At 46.6% G+C, this 21,132-nt stretch overlaps 1 protein-coding gene across 3 annotated transcripts in view; it reads right to left on the bottom strand.

Annotated features, from left to right (window-relative positions):
• The window catches only part of v (Tryptophan 2,3-dioxygenase vermilion), a 145,320-nt gene that overhangs the window by 86,647 nt on the left and 37,541 nt on the right, over nucleotides 1–21,132 (bottom strand). For 2 of the 3 annotated variants that reach the window (XM_075881994.1, XM_075882006.1), the window contains exon 1: nucleotides 324–610. The exons of the other annotated variant lie outside the window; for it this stretch is intronic. The gene's annotated coding sequence lies outside the window, so the exon portion shown is untranslated. Of the gene's footprint in view, nucleotides 1–323; nucleotides 611–21,132 lie in introns of those variants that run through there. 3 annotated transcript variants of the gene reach the window in all.

Raw genomic sequence — 21,132 nt, 5'->3', positions numbered from 1 at the left:
AGAGCTATAAACTCCACGCACTGGCCGCATGTCGCTGCAGATGTTCCAGTTTCCTGCCGGAAACGACAGCTGTTTGAGAACGAAGATCAACAATGTTAATCTCGCGTCCTTCCCTACGGCGTGCCTTGTAAGCGTATGGTTCCTCTGACGCGCAAAGCTCCAAAATCTAACTTAGCACATTTTTCTACAATAATGATGGTGTAAATGCGTTCATTAATTTATATCACTGCGCACATAACCGGAAAAAAGTACAGAAATAAATGTTGTTTATACACAATGGCCCACCAATTCACGTGAAAGCGCAAACATCGTCGAGAACGCACCTGGATTCATCGCAGACAGTGGCGTCCATCACTCATTCCATCGCAGGCGTTGACTAGACCGAGCACTACGAGAACTGCAGGCGCCGATATCCGAGCGCGCAGGGGACGAGGAGAAGCGCGCACGAAGTCGATCAGGACGCCGTCATCGCGTCGACGGGCTCGCCGGACGCACGCCGACGTCTTCTTTCACCGCTTCCCGAGATTTGCGAGAGCGATAGACGCGCGGGCGGCTCTCGGCACGAAATCTGCGCTGCCGATCAGCACACAAGGCTCGCGCGACGGACTCTACCGGAGTGAGTCGCGGGACGGGCGCTTCTCGTCGGAGCACTTAAACAGGGTCGGCACTCTGGGAGAGAGGAAGCAGTGGGAGGCAGAGAGAATGGGAAAACAAATGAGTTACAAACTCAAAATGGGAGAGGGAAACGCGAAGCTACCGGCGCGTGGAGAAGAGACACGGTGCGGAGGGAAAAAGCAGGCGCACCAGCTCGCGGAAAACGCTGCACTGCTACGTAAGCTTGGGCATAGACAAACATAGTGTGCCTTGGGATCATTCTTGGTGATGGAGACACTTCTCCCCCTCCTCCCCCCTGACAACTTAGTGCCTGCGCGGATGAAGCCGTGACGTCACGAGCGTAGAGGAGGAGCCACGCTGCAGGAGAAGATTGAAGAACCAGCTCGGGGTGAGGAGGCGGCCTCGGCGCAACTGAAGCCCATACGCACGCCGCAAACTGAATTCCGGGAATTTAAATCTCGCAGTGAATCTATAGCCAACGAGGCCGCTAGTCGGGCAAGTTGGAACAAGTCATTCAAAATGGTACTAAGCGCAAACGTTGTTGCTTGACGCAGGACAGGCGAAGAAAACAAAGACGCAGCGCATTCTTCCAGCTAAAATTTGTTCCGAAAGCGTTCGCATGTCCTTTAAGACGAAAAAAAAAAACAAGAAAAAAAAACCCGAGACCGGAAAAAGACAGAAAGATGGCAAAAAAGTGCCCTTTTTGTTCTCTCGCTTGTCCTGTGTCTTGAGTTCACGCTCATTACCATTACGAATAAATCTAGCCACAGTGCTACTCGTCGCTAGCTTATACCAAGAACATAATATCTCACACTTCATACCCGCAATAAAATGTTTTTGTTAAGATGAGGTATGCCCGTAAGGCATAATGCTTTGTGGGCATACGTGTAAAGCCGACAAAGCCTGCTGTGAAGCCTGTGATGTGCACGAATTGAAGCGTGGGTAGTGCCCGCGTTGGTCTGTGCGCACTTTGCACGGCTCCATTGAGAAAGCGCAGTAAAGACCTCCTTTATCGCTATTTTAGTTTAGGCGTCCTGAATTATTGATATTCGTACATAGTATGTGGTAAAAGAAAATAAAGTATGCAGCTTGCTCTGGTGAAGCAAGGCTGGAACCACTGCAGTGGCGCTGGTTTCCGGCCTATGTTTTGCTGCCAAGCTTTTGTTAGATATACGAAGTTTTCGCTGGTGGTTCTAAGCACGACCAGACTAAGGTTCGACATCTCGCGTGACCACGTGTTACAGGATGTGGTTTTAGTCACGTCTCTAGCTACTACGTGGTTTTAGGCGGGAACACGTCACGTTATTATAGCTGTTTTGCTTTTTTATAGCGGGAGCGTATTACGAAGTGGCTTGAGGTTTAACAGTGCAAAAAGAAAAAAAATACACGGCATACAGGAAAAGAACGGGAGAAGCACCAACTTCTAAGTCAAATTTTATTGACAAGAAGGCTATTAATATACCCGATTGAACTGAAAAAAAAAACAGTGACAAATTGTGACGGATTTACGAATAGAAACATCACCGACAAACAATGTGCCTGCTGCGCCGACCTTCGCACCTAAAAGAAAAAAAAAAACAGCTCTCTTTCTGACAGAGCAACTGATGGCTTGCTTACGCATGTGCTCAGTTCAAGCGCCATCTGAGCAGCCTCATAGATTATACGTTCGTGTTCTTCTTTAATCTTACCGAGAACTGTTGTATTTTCGAACAGCTGAGTGCACCGCTGTTTCCCGTCCTTTTCCTATCCGCCGTGTATTTTTTTTCCCGCTGCTAAACTTCAAGTATATTACGAGTGTGGCGTTATTTTAGTCACGCGACTAAATGCTACATGGTTTTTAGTCGCGAGGGCGTTTTTACGTGTGTTACTGTTACGTGATTTTATCAGTTACCCAGTTATTACACAAACACAGGTATGTAATGACAGAAAAGGCAGCATGTTTTATCCGCACACATAAAGAAAAATGGTTAAATAGTGCACCGTAACAGATATTCACTGAATGAAACAGACTCGGAAGCTATGGAGCCAGCCTGAAATTTTTTCTCGCCAGACAGAGTCAGAAAAGTAGCCAATTTTAAGTCGGTTTGAGCTTGAAGCTACACAAAGTAGAAAAATCAATTGCAATTGAGGTGTGGTTGAATTGGTGGGGAAAAAGTATCTACAGCTTGAGCCCCACATCCAGTACTAAGCAGCGGACACTTTAGCGCATGCAGAGGCAAACAAAACACGTACACAAAGGTTCTTTGAGTTGAAAAGAATGGTGTTAATTTGGCGCAAAGTAGCCAACAGCGGCAGCCCTGGACGCGGTTATCACGCCCAAAGGCTCACAGCCATCTCATTATGCTAAAGAGTAAAACATTTTCGGGTTTCCGAGATTGGCGCCGCATTTTAAAGAACTCCGGTTGGCCAAAATTAGTCCGAAGCCACTCCAATATATATGATGCTTGCCTCATAATTATCGTGATGTAAGCATGCGAAGCGACAGCAATTATCATTAGTTAAAACTGGCTTACCTCTGTGCGAGACAATCTAGTTCGGCTCCAGACCATGTATGACATCTTACGTGAAAGTCGCCGCGACTTTTTTTTGAAACCCTGTACTTTACAGCAAGCCTGTGCATGGAATCCAGAAGTTTTCAGGTCCCAGTGCGAATTTTGCGGTGAGGGGGCACATTTTGTATGCATGGTGTGGGCAATTCCGAGTCAGAGCGATGGTTGACGCACCCTGGAATTCTGGGAGATTCCTCACCGCAGTCCGGACCCCAATGTCCAGCAAGACAATCAGTCAAGCCATTGCTGCTGCCGTGCCTTAAGAGATTCCGGCCGATGGCTAGAGGCGACGGGCAATGCCTGACGTCACTGACTGATTTTTAAAAAAGTTTCTCTCTCTCTCTCTTGATTGCAGATATTCCACTGAACAGTGTGCGTGCAAGGAAAATCATTGTACATTTCGGTGACGGACGCGCGTGCTCATGCGCACGAGAGCGAGAGAAGCACTGTAATCAATGGCATATCGCAAAGTGAGTGACGGACACTCCGTTGATTGATTGATTGATTGATATGTGGGGTTTAACGTCCCAAAACTACCATATGATTATGAGAGACTCCGTAGCGGAGGGCTCCGGTAATTTCGACCACCTGGGGTTCTTTAACGTGCACCCAAATCTGAGCACACGGGCCTACAACATTTCCGCCTCCATCGGAAATGCAGCCGCCGCAGCCGGGATTCGAACCCACCACCTGCGGGTCAGCAGCCGAGTACCTTAGCCACTAGACCACCGCGGCGGGGCGACGGACACTCCGTGACACTGCAGTGGAAAAAGCGGGGAAGGTAATTTACGGCAAAAGGAAGGCCAACACTTCCGCCATATCCTGTAAAGAAATGATAAAGAAACAGTAATAAGCAATAGAGCTTTCGGGCCCCCGTTTCTCACACATGCAGGGGCGGCGCAACTCGAGGGTGCGGAGAGGGGAGCAGCCTTCCGAAATTTCCGCCTGCCCCTCTCTGCCCCTGCCCTAAGACACGAGGCATAAGTTCACCGCCTCCATGTCTCCCGAACGGAACTCACTTGTCGTGAGTGCCCCACCCCCATCAATTGGTGACGCCTGTAAAAACTATTCTTCTTCGCCGCGTGTTTCTAACATACTTGCGCTATCCTGTGGCTGCTTGCCAGTGGCTCTCACGCAATTTTAGAGTTGTTTTTAACTAGTGGTCAATCAAAATTAGTTGACCTTATCGTACTACAGTTCCGTTTCGAGAAAAAAAAAAGAAACAGCAAAACTGAAATACAAACGTAACTAATCTTATGGAGGCGAAAATGCTGTAGGCCCGTGGGCTTAGATTTGGGTGCACGTTAAAAAACCCCAGGCGGTCGAAACTTCGGGAGCCCTCTAGTACGGCGTCTCTCAAAACCATATGGTGATATTAGGACGTTAACCCCCACATATCAATCAAGTCAATGAACGTAATTACTTTTGAGGTAAAAATTAAATAACAAGAAGAATGAATAAATTTGAGGTTAGCTGAGGCTGCTTCATCCACCAAACGCCTAGCTCACTTTACCCTTTCTACTATCTCTGTCTCGCATCCACGCTGCTGCACGGTTTTAAAGTGATAACCTGCGTAGCACAGCTGCCGCTGCACGGCAGCTTCGTGCATTTCCGGTGGGTGAACGCTGACGTAACCGTGACTGCTCGCTTTCCACGTGTTCGGAGTGGCCCACTTTCCGCGCGGATGATCATCGGTCGGGCGCGCGTGAAAGTGGCAAGAGCCGCCAGCCGAAGCAATTCTTGCATTTTTGTTTGTTTGTTTGTTTTTGACTGCAACGCACACCAGTGCTGTAAGCGCGATTGCGGAGCTGCGTGGTGCACGCATGGACGCATAAAACGAACCACGCACGATACGCAATTGCATCTACTGGGCGCGCCGTTCACAGCTTCTGCGAAGGTGGGCGTTTTTTCGCATTAGACGCAGATACGCGAAAGAACACGGCTCACCTTCAAGCTGGCCTTCAATGATTTAGGGTAAAAGAATCGCGGATTACCATATACAAGGAGACCGTAAAGTTGATAAAGGGCTCGCGCATTATCGTCTCCATTATGGGCGCCTCGTCCTCGCCTTACGTGGGCGCGAGATGAAGGTGATCTAACTCATGCAAATGCACTTTCGTACTCAGATTGATTTGAAGATCGCCATTCGTTTCGAGTGTTTTAACTGCGGAACACATTATGGGGGTTGGGCGGTCGAACGCTTTTTATGCTGTCTTATATTGCCTTGTATTTCTGCGCAGACGATCATGGGGCCACGCGAAAGTGAAAGTGGCTTGGTGTAACGTATAGGCAAAACCACTTATTTAAATATAAAAAAAAAAGAAGTGGGAGCAAGCATGAAATAGAAAAAGAGATAGGAGAAGAAAATGGGAAGAGAAACATAAGGAGCAACGAAGAGAGAGCAACAGATAAAGAAAGATTAAAAAATTGAAATAAAAAGATAAAAGACACCATCGACCTCTAAAGAAAAGCATGCGTTGATTCGAAGCCGCAGCCGCTAACGCTAACGCTAACGCTGGCGCTGGCGTTCACGGTGGCGCTCATTGCGGTGTTGTGCAAGATCGAAACCTGGGGAGGCACAAATCACGCAGTGATAGACCAGTGTTTCCTACTTGAACATGACAATCGCTGCTAATGAAGAAACAGAAGGCTCCGAATGGACACAGATACCCGCGTCCAGTCCGCTTTCAGCTAACGCGCACGCTGCGAATTTTTATCGTACAACAACGCAGAGGTGAAACAACCCACGGATACCTTGGAGGTCATGATCCAGGGCCTATATATACGGCGTGGTCAGTGGACGGTTGTGCAGAGATTGATTGATTGATATGTGGGGTTTAACGTCCCAAAACCGGTTGTGCAGAGAGAGCAGGTGGTTTTTTTAATCAAGAAACTCGCCAGCAGACGCTGCCTGCGTCGGCGTTGCGGGGCGACAGATGGGGCGAGCGTAGGAGAGGCGAGAGAGAGGGAGAGAGGCAACGCATGTGCAGTCACGATGGTCACGCCGCACACCGGATTGAGCTCAACTAGGAGACGCTTCGCATCTAGAAGAAAGAAAAAGAAATAAAGAAAGTACGACAGAAATCAAGGGGAAATAAAGCGAAACCCGAAGAGAAACAAAGGGCTGCCCAGCTACGCACTTGGCTTGGCTCACCTGCAGCAAAAGGGGAATCACTCAAGCAGGCTTATACAACGCCCTTGTTATGTCCTTCCATATTCACGGCAACTTCTGGTGGATATGTAGGTTGAAGGAAGCCGGTTGTACCGTCACCTTCTTGCCTCTGTTGCTGAAATGCTCCGGTAAAAGTTGAAGCAATTGAGTAGTTCTCCTGATCTTCAACCAGTAGATATAAATGAGGTAGCTGTTATCCCGTATGAACATGCCGTTTCTCACAAGCTCGAAATGCCTGGTGAGAAGGCGGGCATTTCAGTCCCATTTTCGGAACCGCACAAGCTGTCTGAGCTGAGTGTCAGGGCCAACCCTACCAAGCGGTATCGAAGTTCATACAAAATTAACCACAGAATGAATGTATTGATTGCTCTAGTAGCGTTGTGAATAACATGCCACTTTCGCGCGGACAGATTTGTATCGGTCAGATGGGCAGGTAGGTGCCTTAATGCACGTTTGCAGGAGCATAGCCGAAAGGTATACGAAAAGAAACTGAAGGTTTTATTGCAATTCCCTGTTCACAATGCGGGTGTGCTCCAACATTCGGTAACACGGATCGTAGCTAGGCATCATCAGGACAACCCGCACATCAACACTGAAGCTGCAGCTGTGGCTAAAGAGAATTGCATCAACAAACCCTCAATCGATCTTACTGACAAAGAAATGAAACTATCTTAGTTCATCCGATCAGCAAAAATGTATTTCGGTTGTATTGCTTTTGGTCTTTTCGCGTTTTCTTGTGACTTTGGTATATATATATATATATATATATATATATATATATATATATATATATATATATATATATATATATATATATATATATATATATATATATATAAAGTGTGTGTGTGTGTGTGTGTGTGTGTGTGTGTGAATTGAATGCTGCTGTTTTGTTCTCGTTTTCCATATTCGTGTTAAAATTCGGCAGATTTTACGCACCTTACGAATCGATGTTATGCCAAGCATGCGGAGGGAAGGTGACTGTGTTGTAATATTTTTTATTCGGCTAAACATTAAGAAATGTCCCTGAAGATGTGCGCAAAATTCGTACGCATGGACGTGTGTTAGACTGTCACATGTTTAGTGCTCCGCAACGATGCCAACAGCAACATGGCTATTAGCAACACAAGAAGCGGTAGGATGATATGTAGCTCTTGTGCCAGCGAGGATGGCGGCCATCTAAATACTGCTGGGTAAAGGAGCTTCAGCGGGTTGCTCTCCACTACAATTACAGTTAACCCGACGTGACGATTGCGTGATAGGAGTGGGTATGTACTGTTTATAAAATTGTAAAGCCGGCACTGCAACCGCAATTGACGTTTGACGAACATTGCGGCCCATTGAAAAGCAGTTCCGTGACTTGACATGGCTCTGTGGTAGGATAATTGATCGGCACGCAGAATGCTGGGGTTTGATTTCTGCTGGGACCATGATATTAGAGAGTTTTAGTACTACGTACGCTGCGTACGTGGCGGCGTTGCGTACGTAAGGACGCCACGTTCTGCGTAGTGCACATGCGCAGACCGCAATGCGCACGTATCGCATTACGTACGCAGCCGCTACGTACGCACGCATGAGATGTGCACGTGCGTACGTATGAGGTGATCACGCCGCTCTCGAACAAGTTCGTGACAGCGCGAGACTTCGTTTTGCAAAATGGCGGCATCGAAGGCAAGCACCGACCGGCTCTGTGGCTTAAAATATGGCCATAATCAGGCTATAACTCTTGGATTGGCTCACATTGGCTGTCAACAACACGTGCTTCTATTTTGATCTACCAGATGGCGCAACACGCTTCACGTTCGGTACGTACGCGGGTACTACGGCGTACTAAAAGCCGATTAGTGGCAAACGACGCCACGAAACGCAAGGCGCTTGCGTGATGCGTACGTAGCACCATTACGCAGTACTAAAGCTCTCTATTTATTTCGTGCGTTCGTTGGGTTAACGCTGTTGATGCATGCCACCTTTTAGGGGCGAAACTCCGGAGGGCTGACATATTGGGCGTCCACCATGCCCCACAAAACCAAAAACGAAACTGAACACCTGCACAACAACAACAAAAAAACTACAACATATGTGTAAACAACCAACTTTATGTGTAATCAACAACGCAATGAATAATCACATGCATCGTCCGTCCATGCGTGCATCCGTGCATCCTGCCAACCGTACATATATCCATCCACCTGTTAGCCCGTCTGTACTTACGGTACGCCGTCTGTCTGTCCGTCCACGCATGCACCTGTACACCCGTCCATCCGTCCATGCATATGTCCATGCTGCCAACCGTAAATACATCCACCTGTTAGCCCGTCTGTACATACAGTACGCCGTCTGTCTGTCCGTCCACGCATGCACCTGTACACCCATCCATCCGTCCATGCATATGTCCATGCATATGTCCGTCCGTCCGTGCATATGTGCATCCGTGCACACGTCTATACCTATCCGTCCATCCATCCGTCCGTCTGTCATTTAGACTTGTCAGTGACTTCAATGCAGATATCGTGCATATTATGGAACTCAAGACCTACAGCTTCACCCACTTGTCATTCACTTCGTGGAGACGCAGTTATTTTTCTTAGCCCTGTCGAACCAAAATTGCCGATTTCTGTTCGCGCCCTTCTTTGGTTGAGATAAACTGTCAATCATCTTCAGTGCATTGCGCTTAACTGCAGATGATCTTAACGTGATGAGACGGCTGGATCGTAGCAGTACTTATATAGCATTTTATGAAATTGGATAGCCATCACTGCGTCCTCCGTTGACGCTTCACGAACATTATATGGTCTATTTGAAAAGCAGTTGCGAGACCTGGCCTGGTGGAATACTTGATTGCTACACAGAATGTTGGTGTTTGTTTCTCGCTGACACCCCGACATCTTCTTTTCTGTACATTCGTCGGGTAAACGCAGCCAATTTGAGATTTTTCTAACCACTCACGTGTTAAAATTAATCATGTGTGTTCTCGCCGTTCCTCGGTAGCTATAGGAAATGTCAGTCACATGTGTCGCCTGCCCGTTCGCGTGCATGTTACACTGTCTGGCGGAAAGTGTTTTACGTCGTACGCGACGGGATTGTGACAATATTCGTGTCATGACCAGCGTATACGTGTAGTATTCGTCAAACCATCCTGCCCTGCCATACTAATTTTGATTTATCAGAAGTTAAGAGGGTGATCACAAAAGCACCCCGACGTAGCCGGCTATATAGACAGATACGCATATAGACGCCAAAAGTGCTTGCAGTGGGCAAAGAAAAACTTCGAGTTTAATGAATATCAGTTGCTATAGTAAAAGCCCTCGTCGATTCTTGTCCTTGCGTGTTTTACGCACTGTTCACTTCGACTATATAGTCTCAAGCTGCCTTATTTTTTTTCTTACTTTGTTCGGTCGTATGCGCTAGAGAATAAGTGAATACCTCGACAATCTATCTGTGTCCTTCGCGAATAGATGGTCAATCGTAATTTCCTAACAACTCTAAATGTACTTTTAAAGAGTGAAAAACTAGCGTTACTATACGGGTGCCCTTCCTTCAAACCCATACGCGCTATGGTCACGGTTTGTATATTCTCTTGTCTTACAATAAGCTATACGCAAGAGGCCAACATTGTCATGCATATTAGAGCAAATGTCTTCACTGTAACGTAGTGATGTTAGTCGTGAAATATAGATTGCCGAGGTGTATATGCCCTGTTACTGGAATGGTATGAAGCATTTGTGTTCTGTACATGCTGTAAATAAATTTTTTTCTAAACAGAGACCAGCCTACTGCGCGAAACACTGACGCTCAGCCCACAGGAAAAATGGAGACACGTTCGCACACTATACCTGAGCGACTGCAACCTGATAGCTTAAGCGAGATCGACCCACCCATACACGCTTTAGATTTCACTGCTCGCAGAGTATGCGCGCGTAGCTGACCGCTTTTAAAGTTCTCGCAAGGGCGACGACGACACCTGTTTAGTATTTGTGTCAGCATTTGTATCAGGGTCAGTGGTATCTCGCTGGATCCTCCGGCTTACGCGCCGCAGGGTTCTACGCCACAGTGTGCAGCGAGCTCACAGTTGCAGTTTCGGTAACACACAAGAAACGGCCGCAGGAGCACCGTGTCTGACCTCAGAAGTGTTTCGGGAGAACGTAAGGTTTTTCAGTGGAAGAGCGAACGATACACCAATGGCTTTCTCGGAAGGAGGAAGAAAGTTTAAGCGGAAAGACAGGGAGGTTAGCCAGTTCTTAGACCGGCTGGCTACCCTGTGCTGGGCAAAGGGGTGATGGCTTTCTCTAATATTTATTGCGCTTGCGTCGCAGTTCAGGGGGCGCAAACACGAAATACCAGTTGTGACCAGAGCGGATCAAAAACATACGTATACACGACACGAGAGTGCAGTCATATGAAGGCTCAATCACACCACATAATTTTAGCCTTCTATAAATTGTTTACACTTTGCGAAAGCTTCCCTCCTCATGCATTAACGTACGTGTCACTTGTATTTGCGTAATCACTTATACGTTGTTTATTCATAATTAAGTGTTGGTTTCCGGAAAGCAGAACTTAAAATACTGTATCATCAAATCTTCAATTTTGCTCAACACTGTTTTCGGGAATCACGTGTAATCTCTTGCAAGACGTGCACTAAACAATATGTCGGGGAAGCTCTTATATATAGACTAAGCATTTGTTATTACAGACCACATTCCAGGCATCATTCTCTTTCACCGTGTCTCCACGGGTGGATGAACACATGCGATGCGCTTCCAGCATCTGTCAAAATTCATTCACATATATAATTTGTACATAAGACGACCATAATGAAGATCGTATTGAGTTTGTACGTGAACTCTTACGCGGGTCGATAAATGTGGCTTCTCCTGCAGCTTTGCTCTCCGTATACTTTGTTTGTTTCGTTTTCGTATTATATCTTACGTACACTTAGCGCGTTTTTGTTCATAAATTATGTGCGTGCAAGTCTATATGTACGTGTGCGTGTGTGTGTTAAAATAAAAAAAAAAGGTGGCTGAAAATCTGCACCACGCTTTGTTGTAACCAGATTTAATGCTCTGACGCACGTTATGCGCGAACTTGTTAACCTGATATGTTTACCCAAAGTTTTGCCTGACCTTGGAGCGCACGACTTCTCTTTCAGTGGATTGATTGATTGATATGTGGGGTTTAACGTCCCAAAACCACTATATGATTATGAGAGACGCCGTAGTGGAGGGCTCCGGAAATTTAGACCACCTGGGGTTCTTTAACGTGCACCAAAATCTGAGCACACGGGCCTACAACATTTCCGCCTCCATCGGAAATGCAGCCGCCGCAGCCGGGATTCGAACCCGCGCCCTGCGGGTCAGCAGCCGAGTACCTTAGCCACTAGACCACCGCGGCGGGGCTCTCTTTCAGTGGAGTCTCTTGTACTTTCAATGAACGGCTGTTGTCTTGTGTTCTTGCTACACGTCCTGCCCGATATCAAAAACGTGCGATCTTTCAAAACGAACAATGATGATTGATTGATGTGTTGGGTTTAACGTCCTAAAACCACCACATGATTATGAGAGACGCCGTAAGTGGAGGGCTCCGGAAATTTCAACCACCTGGGGTTCTTTAACGTGCGCTCAAATATGAGCACACGAGCCTACAGCATTTCCGCTGCCTTCGGAAATGCAGCCGCCACAGCCGGGATTCGATCCCGTGACCTGCGAGTCAGCAGCCGAGTACCTTAACCACTAGACCACCGCGGCGGGGCTTTAAAGCAAGCAATGCGGCGTCGATATTCCAATGAGAACGTGTAACTTCTTAGTGCCTTAAATGACACGTGTTGTGTCATTTGCGAGCCAAAACGAAAATACCAAGCAGTGTGCTTGGTGCGATAAGGCCTAGAGACCTAAACTAAGCGTGCTGTATAAGAATCCCCAGTCATTGTTTTAAAGGGGCCCTGCAACACTTTTTGAGCATTGTCAGAAAACGCTGCCGATCGGTAGTTGATTGATTGATTGATTGATATGTGGGGTTTAACGTCCCAAAACCACCATATGATTATGAGAGACGCCGTAGTGGAGGGCTCCGGAAATTTCGACCACCTGGGGTTCTTTAACGTGCACCCAAATCTGCCGATCGGTAGTAGAGGCTCCCGAGAACACGCGAGCCAAATGTTATAGCGCAGCACGCAGCCTGGAATTCACAATAAATTATCAAAGTGAGTTAAAAATTGCTTTCTCTTCTCTCGACAAATGACAGAAGATGCTAAAAAATCACGCGTAGATTACCCATCTAGCAGCCATTGGCTGATTTGAACATGGCGCGCTCGGTCGTTACAGAGATCGCCGCGAGAGGCCGTCACTTCAACACGCGCGCGCGCGCGTAAGCAACTGAAAACGCCACGTATACGAAGCAAAAAAAAAAAAGAAAAACAAGTGCTCAAGGTCACGCGCACGTGACGTTTTTTGTTTGCCCCTACCATCCCTCTCTGCTTAGCTTCCAGCGCTTTCGTCGGGACGAGAAAAGAGAATGCGATTGCAGCGTGCGGCAAACTCCGCTTTGTGTAACTCCGCTGGTACTGGACGGATTCTTAAAATTTTTTGCGGCGTTGAATCTATAAGGCAATACGCTTTTCCAGTGAATTAATTTCATGGTTACTCAAAAAAGTGTTTCAGGGCCCCTTTAACACATGCGCCCCAGCGACGGTGTAGAGTGACGATATTGTTACAATACGACGAAAATGTCACAAAGAGGGGCAGAGATGAAGAAAAAAAAAGAAAGTGACTGATTAGAAAACGGGGCATATGACGATGTATGCAGATAACCTTTATCGGTGTCGTTCGTCTTACAGGCGGTTCAGCTCTAATTGAAGTCACAATGCCAATCGAGCAATGGGCTTAAGAGAAAGTCACAGTCGGACACTGTAGAACCCTTTATATTCGCGAGAACATCAATTTCCATCAATTTAGCGCAGATTGCTTTCGAGACATGGTAACTTTAGTTGCTACATAGTGGTCAAAATTTATGAAGAGTAAGTTTAAGAAAACGTTTTTTTTAAAGCACGCCCAGTTAGAGCATTCAGGGCCTATTTAAACTGGACAAATCGAAATTGAAAAAAAAAAACAGTACACTGTTTTGAACATGTGACTTACATCGTAAAACGCCTCAGAAAATCCAACACCGGTTTGTGTACTACTTCTGTTGTAACGTTTGTTTTAACATTGACGAGATTTTTCTTTACATGCTAACGATATCGAAGACAGGCCTCTGGTAAACATCCGCCAACGTTGTTTGCGGCACTTTCATGGTGCGCGTTTTGAGTAAAAACTGTTGATGGGGCCACAAAAAACAAAGCACACCGAAAGAAGCAAGAACTTTAATCAGCGACGAACGAGAGCGATGTGCGGTCATTAGGCGGGAACATCGGGCCACGAAATTGAAGGGTTCCCGAGCGATTTAAAAACGTGCCCTGACGGTTCTGTGATAAACTCTGGGGCATGACGCGAGTGTGAACAAAGCAAAGAAGCCTTAAGGGTGTAAGCGCGGTAAAATAATCACCCGGACACTTTTCACTGCACGTAATGATGTTTGATACATTGCACACTTCTACAACCAGAACACCCTTTGGTGCCGTGGAAACTTTCGATGTTGTTTGTTTGCTAACAGACTGAAAAACACAGTTCAGCGTATTGATTGGTTTACTCATTTCGATGCGATCACAAATATTGTTAAGTCTCACCGCTTACACGAATAACACAGCGGTGCATATTCAGCTGGTAAAGGAATAACAGTGTTAAGATCAAGCAACATAAGCACATAAATTAAACATCATTCTTGCATCGCACAGAAGCTGAACATTATAGAAACAGAGCAGGTAAGACGAATGAACACTCAATGATGCAGTCGAAAAACAACGCTAAACACTCGTGGCATTACCCACGCTATTTCTCTCGGATGTTTGCGCGCTGAAAACTCGTCTGCACAGCTTCGTGTAACAAAAGAGTGAGAAAAAACAGTAATTGACGCTAATTCAATTTATATGTATTGTTTTATGATAAATGTAGCACATAATATTTAATACAGCGGGGATCACCTGGAATATGAAACGACGCCATAATGAAAGAAGACACAAACAAATGTGAATTGCTTCGAGCACATGCACGCATACAGCATGCAAGAACACGTAGAACTAAACAGACGCCTTCATTTTAATTGGAATGCATTTAACGTTGGGACCTGCGGTCATACCGAAACGTTTGGGGTAATAAGCCAGACTTTAGATTCGCGTTCTTAGCAAATAAAGCTGGAGCAAGCAACGGTGCACCGTGGGTAGAGCGTAGCCGGTTTTCAAACGAGCCCACACGCATGACGTCAGTGGTCGCTGACTTGGATCACGAAACTCGAGGGAGTTGTAGCAACGCGCGCAACATAGACAATCCCACTTTCGATCCTGAAGCAGTGACGACACCCACTCGGAGGAAAGAATTATCACACAATTTCCATCACAAGATAATCACGTAAAACTGCTGGCAAATCCACGGCTTTCCGGCACACTTGTGAAAGCATTCATTTGTGCTGACGTCAGCGCCAAATTCGCTGCCTTTTCTGGATTGAAAAACGTGTTTTTTTTTGGGGGGGGGGGAGGAAGGGGGTTGGGGGAATCTTTTTTTTTTCACACTTCTGACAACCTAATAATCATTCCGTAGATGACCGCCCAGAAAACCACATTAAATGTGCGTCTCGTAGCTCTATAAGACGAAGATAACGAAAGAAGCTCTATACAAATTCTCCGAGTCGGGCATTACGTTGTATTTGTAACAGCATACGTTACTTGTCGCCGACAACATATATATATAGGTGCCCGTATAACGTTGGGTAGATTGAGCACGGCTCACTCTTTCCCCTCTCACTTGCGAACCTAGTTGGTTCTATACGGTTGGCACTTACTAAGTTAACAGAGCCGTTTGTTGTGGGGTAAGAACATCGTGGTCAAGTATAGATTGTGAATTGGTGCACGGCAAAAGAGAAGCGCAACGCGGTACAGTCAGTTAGAGGTTGTCTCTAGGGACACTACACGTTCAAAAACAACGCTCTTGGAGCCTTGACAGGTCGGGACGCTTTCAAAAGTGCGCAGTGGTCACGTGCGCGTAAAGTGACCAATCGCCTCGCAACGCTCACTCTCTTCGCTAAGCACAGCAAGCATCGGAAACGTCGAACAGCCACGCACGGCGTGATACAATATCGCGTGATTGGTGTCACGTTTTTTTTTCCAGCTATTTAGGGACGGTTTCTTATATTTATTCCCTGTGACGTATACAGCAGTAAAGAGTGCGACGAAGAAAAGTTAGAAATACGCGTCCGCAAAGTGAAGGTTCGTCTATGAATGTTTGCTTGACTGGGTGATCGTCGAGACACTTCGTGTATAGAGTATACGTCACATTGAAAGAAAAAAATGTTTGTTAATATCTACAATCTGCGCCTGCTGTCATATTTTACAATGATGCCCGAGTAATTAGTTACTCCTTTCTTTTTTATATATCTCCTCCAGCACTATTGGCGTTCTGTATCACACTTATTGTTGAAACGTTTTTTTTTTCATTCCCTAAAGAACGCAGCAGCCGAACTTCCGGTCTCCGCCACAGGCGGAAGTGTAGCTGAGGTCGGAATAAACGTCATGTCTCACGTCACACGGTCATGAAAAGTTTGAATGAAATGGAAAGATTTTGCCTGGCATTGCATAAGTGTCGTTATTTTTACAGTCATTTTGTCAGTCTCACTAACTGACCCGTATCGTATAAGGGCCCGTACCCTACGCCGTGCCGCGTCCCAGTTTTTTATACCAATTCTATAGCAATAGTAATACTTGGTGTTTAGGGTTTAACGTCCCAAAACCGCGATATGATTATGAGAGATGCCGTAGTGGAGGGCTACGGAAATTTCGACCACCTGGAGGCCTTTAAGTGCATTTCAGTCTAAGCACACGGGCATCAATAATTTTCGGCTTCATCAAAATGCCAGAACCAGAATTGACAGCGTCGCGCCGTTCTGCCAGTGACGTCACACTCCTTGCGCAAGAACGCGCAAGTCACGTGACTTCCACGTGCGACGGCAACCGGAAGTTTTACTACTGCTGTTTTTAGAGCATAGAAACGCGTAGGGTTATACGTATTACGTCATCGTAACGGGTATGGTGAATGCGCCCAAGGAAAGGCACTGAGCGTCTTGGGAATGTCTCTGTCGGGTGTTCCTTTAACGAGACTTGACCAAGTCGGGTCATTGTTTCAACATCAGAATTTCTGTTGACTGGGTAAGACAGCTAGAAGTGTCTTGTGAACGTTAGTTTCAGAACACTTCATAGAGATCAACCAGAAGCATAGCCAGTCGAACAGCCAACCTCATCTGCTATTTCGAAAAACACGTCGACCTGCGAGGCACATCGACTTCCGGTGGGTATCGGCTAGCGAAAAAAAACTTCCGTCAACACCTTTTTTCTCCCCAGAAAAAGCGCGGTTAATTCGAGGGCAGCTTTCTAATTATAAACGTCTGATTGAAGGCAATACAAATTTTGATGTCCCCAACTTACCGCCTTTCAGTGTATACGTAGGCGTACACTGTGCTTTCGCCTGCCTGACCCTGAACTAGTTTTCGCGCGCCTGGCGTAATCAATATTCCGCGAACTGCGCTGCAATCGCAGAGATGGTGCGGTTGAAAGAACCACCCTACGTGTTTGCGATAAGAACGCCTAAGTGTGTCCACGTGTTTTCCTAAGCTTTCAGCGCTACATAATATATACACAGTCTGCGAGGCGCGCTGTGCTGAGAAGATTGAGTACACTGGGGTAGATTACAGCGATATATATTACACAACTTCTGGTTGGAAAAAGCGAGAAAAAAATACCGCGGGTCGAAAAAGAGCAATAAAGCTCGCTCAAACTCCTCTGTTGAATAAAGTTTTTCTCCTCCTCCTCGCTCGATGCGTACTCGTGCCTCGAATGCCCGAAGCCGTTTAAAAAACAAACGCGGTGGTATTCGTGTTTGCGAGGATAAAGGTCAGCTCTGTAGAAGTAAAGAGACGACTCGCGCGCCGACACATCTGCACACACATGTCCACACGGACAAGCCGAAAAGTGCGAGCTTAAGACAAACCCGTTGAAGATTCAGATGTGGAGTATATCGGATACGGTGTTGCCTGTCAGAATATTCTCAGCATTATCCCGACGGAACAACATGCGAGGAAGATATGCTTATTATAACACGGTGCAATGAAACTGCGCACGCAAAGAAAGAAATAAGATAACATAACGGTGCGAGTTTTATAGATGTGTTCTTGGCTTCGAGGAGAGAGTGAAAAGGAAATGTTGAAAGGTCTATCTATGAGAGATAGTATAAAAAAGTGCGAGAGTTTAAAATAGGCGTGGAGCGATATACGGCTCAAAGAAGTGCTGCTTTCTGGGCTACAACCGACATTCCTAAAGTGAGCACTGGTTCTGGATGTAAACTCTGGCAGATGTGGAAGGAAGACACTAACTTGGTTACAAAGGCGTATTTGGTCAGAGGCGGTTGTCGTTCGGAGAGATAATGTGCAGCCCGGAGCATTTTAGCGTGTCACCCTTTTTTGTTTCGGTCTTGATTCGTGAAGAATTCCTCATAGACAGCCTTTACACACGCTTTTCAAATCCTTGCCGGCAGGGCAGCGCGTTGTACTGTAAGCTATAGGACCAGGGGCCGTCCCGTGGGGGTGTTTATATTGTAAGGCTGTAAGCGGAGGGATTTAACAGTCGTGATAGATATGTACATAGAGTATAACTTTGCAAGCCTGTAGGACGTTCGTCAGTTAAGACGTAGCATATCTGGCAAACTTCTGCATCTTGTCAGCTGCGGGATCAGACCGAAAAAGGCGTGAACTGCGCCGAGTGGCGAATTCCAGAGATATCTCCGAGAGGGCAACCGCGACCTCGGAACTAACTCCTGTTGCTAAGGCTCCCCATATCTTTAACTCTGGCAGCGAAAAACAACGTGCCGCAAAGTGGAACACAACAGAAGTTGCTCAGAGTTCAGGAACCAGTGTGGCGTATCGCTTCAGCATATTCAGCGAAGTGCCAGGTTCAGTCTTACGCGTGCGCGTATGTGAGCGCCTGTGGTGGGCATCAAGTCTGCTCCATTGTTTCACTCAGGAGCACCTGCCCTTAATTGTTTCAAGGGGCCTGCAGGTATTTGAAAAATAATGACAGCTGAGCACCACTGTTGTGTCAGTCCAACTACTTCTCTTAGTTACATCTAAAAAGAGCCAGGTACCAAATACAGGCCCCTTGTATGAAGCACGCCATTTCCGTATTTGCTTCCATTGCGATGCTTGTTTCCCTTCAGATCGACCTCTGAGGTGGACGGGAGGTGCGCTGCGTTGAAAATCCCCCACTCTCTCCTCTCCCTTATTGCAGAAACCCGTGCGCGCTTATTGGTTCAAAAGCAGAATCGACACTACTGTTACCTGAAGTCCTGGAGCAAATTGCATCGCGTGACTAGCCGACTGAACAAAGCAGTCTAATAGGTGACAAACATATTGTTACGGAGACGGGGTGCATCTCCGTAACAATATCGTGCAGTTATGAAAGAATAACAATATAATAGAATGGTTATGAAAGAATTATGAAAGAATGAAGTAGACACTGTTCACGTCGGTGTACAGTTTGCAAACCTTGGCAATCGAAACAAGAACTTGCAGAGCAAGGCAAGTAAGTCTATGCGCAACAATCGACCATCGGGAAAATGATTTAGGAATGCCGGAAGAGAGAAAGAAGGAAAAGAGAAAACAGCCCGAGATCGATGGGTAAAAAACTCGCCTCATGCGCCCGTCGATCGTGTGTTTGCGGGTGTGTAGTTTACAGCAGCGTTCTATATAGTGCGCGCACGGGGTCCTGAAGCGGTTGCAAAGCAATCGTGCCGATGCTCGTCTTCCCTCGCCAACAGATATCAGTGCTATACTGTTATCTTATCACTTGGTTCCGTCGTGCTTGTTTCGGGTATCACGATTTGATTGATTGATTGATTTGTGGGGTTTAACGTCCCAAAACCACTATATGATTATGAGAGACGCCGTAGTGGAGGGCTCCGGAAATTTTGACCACCTGGGGTTCTTTAACGTGCACCCAAATCTGTGTTTCGGGTATCACAGTTCACGGGATACCACTGAATATCGGCGACAGATTCGAGCCGTTGTGCCGGCGGAAACACTTTGTGAAAACCAGCACACACTAGAGCAGAAAGCCACATTTTCCAACAGCCACATTCTGCTGGTACGATGGTGCAAGGGCACTGCCATTTCGCTTAGTAATAATTTCTTCCTAATCCCTGCCCAGCCCGGTCAGAGAAAAGCTCCGTGTGGCTAACATACTCAAGAGCATGCACCCCCAGCTAAGTCAGGGTCGCAGAGAGAGTAGATCCAGGTCTTTACTACAGGCCTTTTAGTACAGGAACAAGGAATCGCTGTTCTTAGACGCGACAGAATACGTAGATCTACGTGCCTTCGCAGCGGCAGTCCTCAATACTGACAAACAACTGGTCAGCTCATGCAGTGTACGCAGTAGAAACCCTGAAATAGCGGAAGAATTGGCGATAACCTTATAGCCATAGTTTGCCCCAACAGCCGTCATATCGTAAATGACTTGCATACAGTGGTCAGAAATTATGCACAAGGCAGAATTTCGCCCAAGGCCGTGGCTATCCTCGACACCAACGTAAACTATATATAACCTCCGAAAAGACGGAAGAACGAAATATTATGTGGTTCCCGGCTCACGCCCCCCCCCCCCCTCTTCACCTCTGTGCCCAACTTCAATGACAATGTCCATCGCATAACGCGAGGTAACACGTTCCGTGCCAGCGTAGAAATGACCTCTTTAGGGTATAGACATCCCACGGAGGCTGGACAGAGAGGGATAGAATAACCGATACTTGGACATCGCGAACTTTTATAAAAAAAAATCTAGAGATATTTATCGACCGCTACGCCCCAAACTCGACAGATCCGAAGCGGTAGATTGGAGGCAATCACAAACCCAGACCTTCCCCAACCCCATTCATGTTAAGAGGACATATCCATACGTCTATCTAGACGATACTCGCAAATTGTGTGGCGGGCCTCAGGTATCACTTAGGAACATTCTATGGGAATGTGCAATGTAAGCAGAAGAAAATCCAGTCACCCCAGATGAAGCTGCGGCGCGGTGGATGGCCGCGCTACGCAGATCCAACCTCCAGGACCAACTGTGGGACATCCAGCAAGTTCGTGAGGCGTAGTGGAGACATGTCTGAAGGACCGCAGACTGAAGGACCGGAGACTTTGCAAAGTCTCCGGTCCTTCAGGGGGCAGTCTGGGCTCAGACCACGAATTTGCCGAAGTTAATAAAGTCGTTACCACCACAAATGCGTTGAAAACAATATTGACCCGACGAGATATCATCCCTAATGCGCTATGGCTCAAGAAAGCGCCACGGGAGTGGGATGTTGATGCTCCTGCAGGTGTAAACGTGCCAAATGCTCCGGAACTCTACAGGTGAAAACGATATCACACAGCTGTTTTTTTTCAAGTGAAACACTGCAGTTGAAAGTCGGAGACATCTCGAGTAAGATAAGTACCACTTTATGTTGATTGATTTTAACTTTCGGACTCATCCGAAAAGAGAGAAAAGAGGGAAACGGAAATAGAACGCCGTTCGGAGGAGGAACAAGTGACATTCAAGATAGAAAAATAAGCGTGCGCACGTCAGAAGTGCGTTCTAAAGTCACAAATACCTTCGCTACAAGCCAGGTGTTCTCC

Source organism: Rhipicephalus microplus, chromosome 2 (genome assembly GCF_043290135.1).
Source record: "Rhipicephalus microplus isolate Deutch F79 chromosome 2, USDA_Rmic, whole genome shotgun sequence".
In the NCBI taxonomy this organism is placed as follows: Eukaryota; Metazoa; Arthropoda; class Arachnida; order Ixodida; family Ixodidae; genus Rhipicephalus; species Rhipicephalus microplus.
Note: the sequence above shows the minus strand (reverse complement) of the source record. Positions and strands in the feature narration are given on the sequence as shown.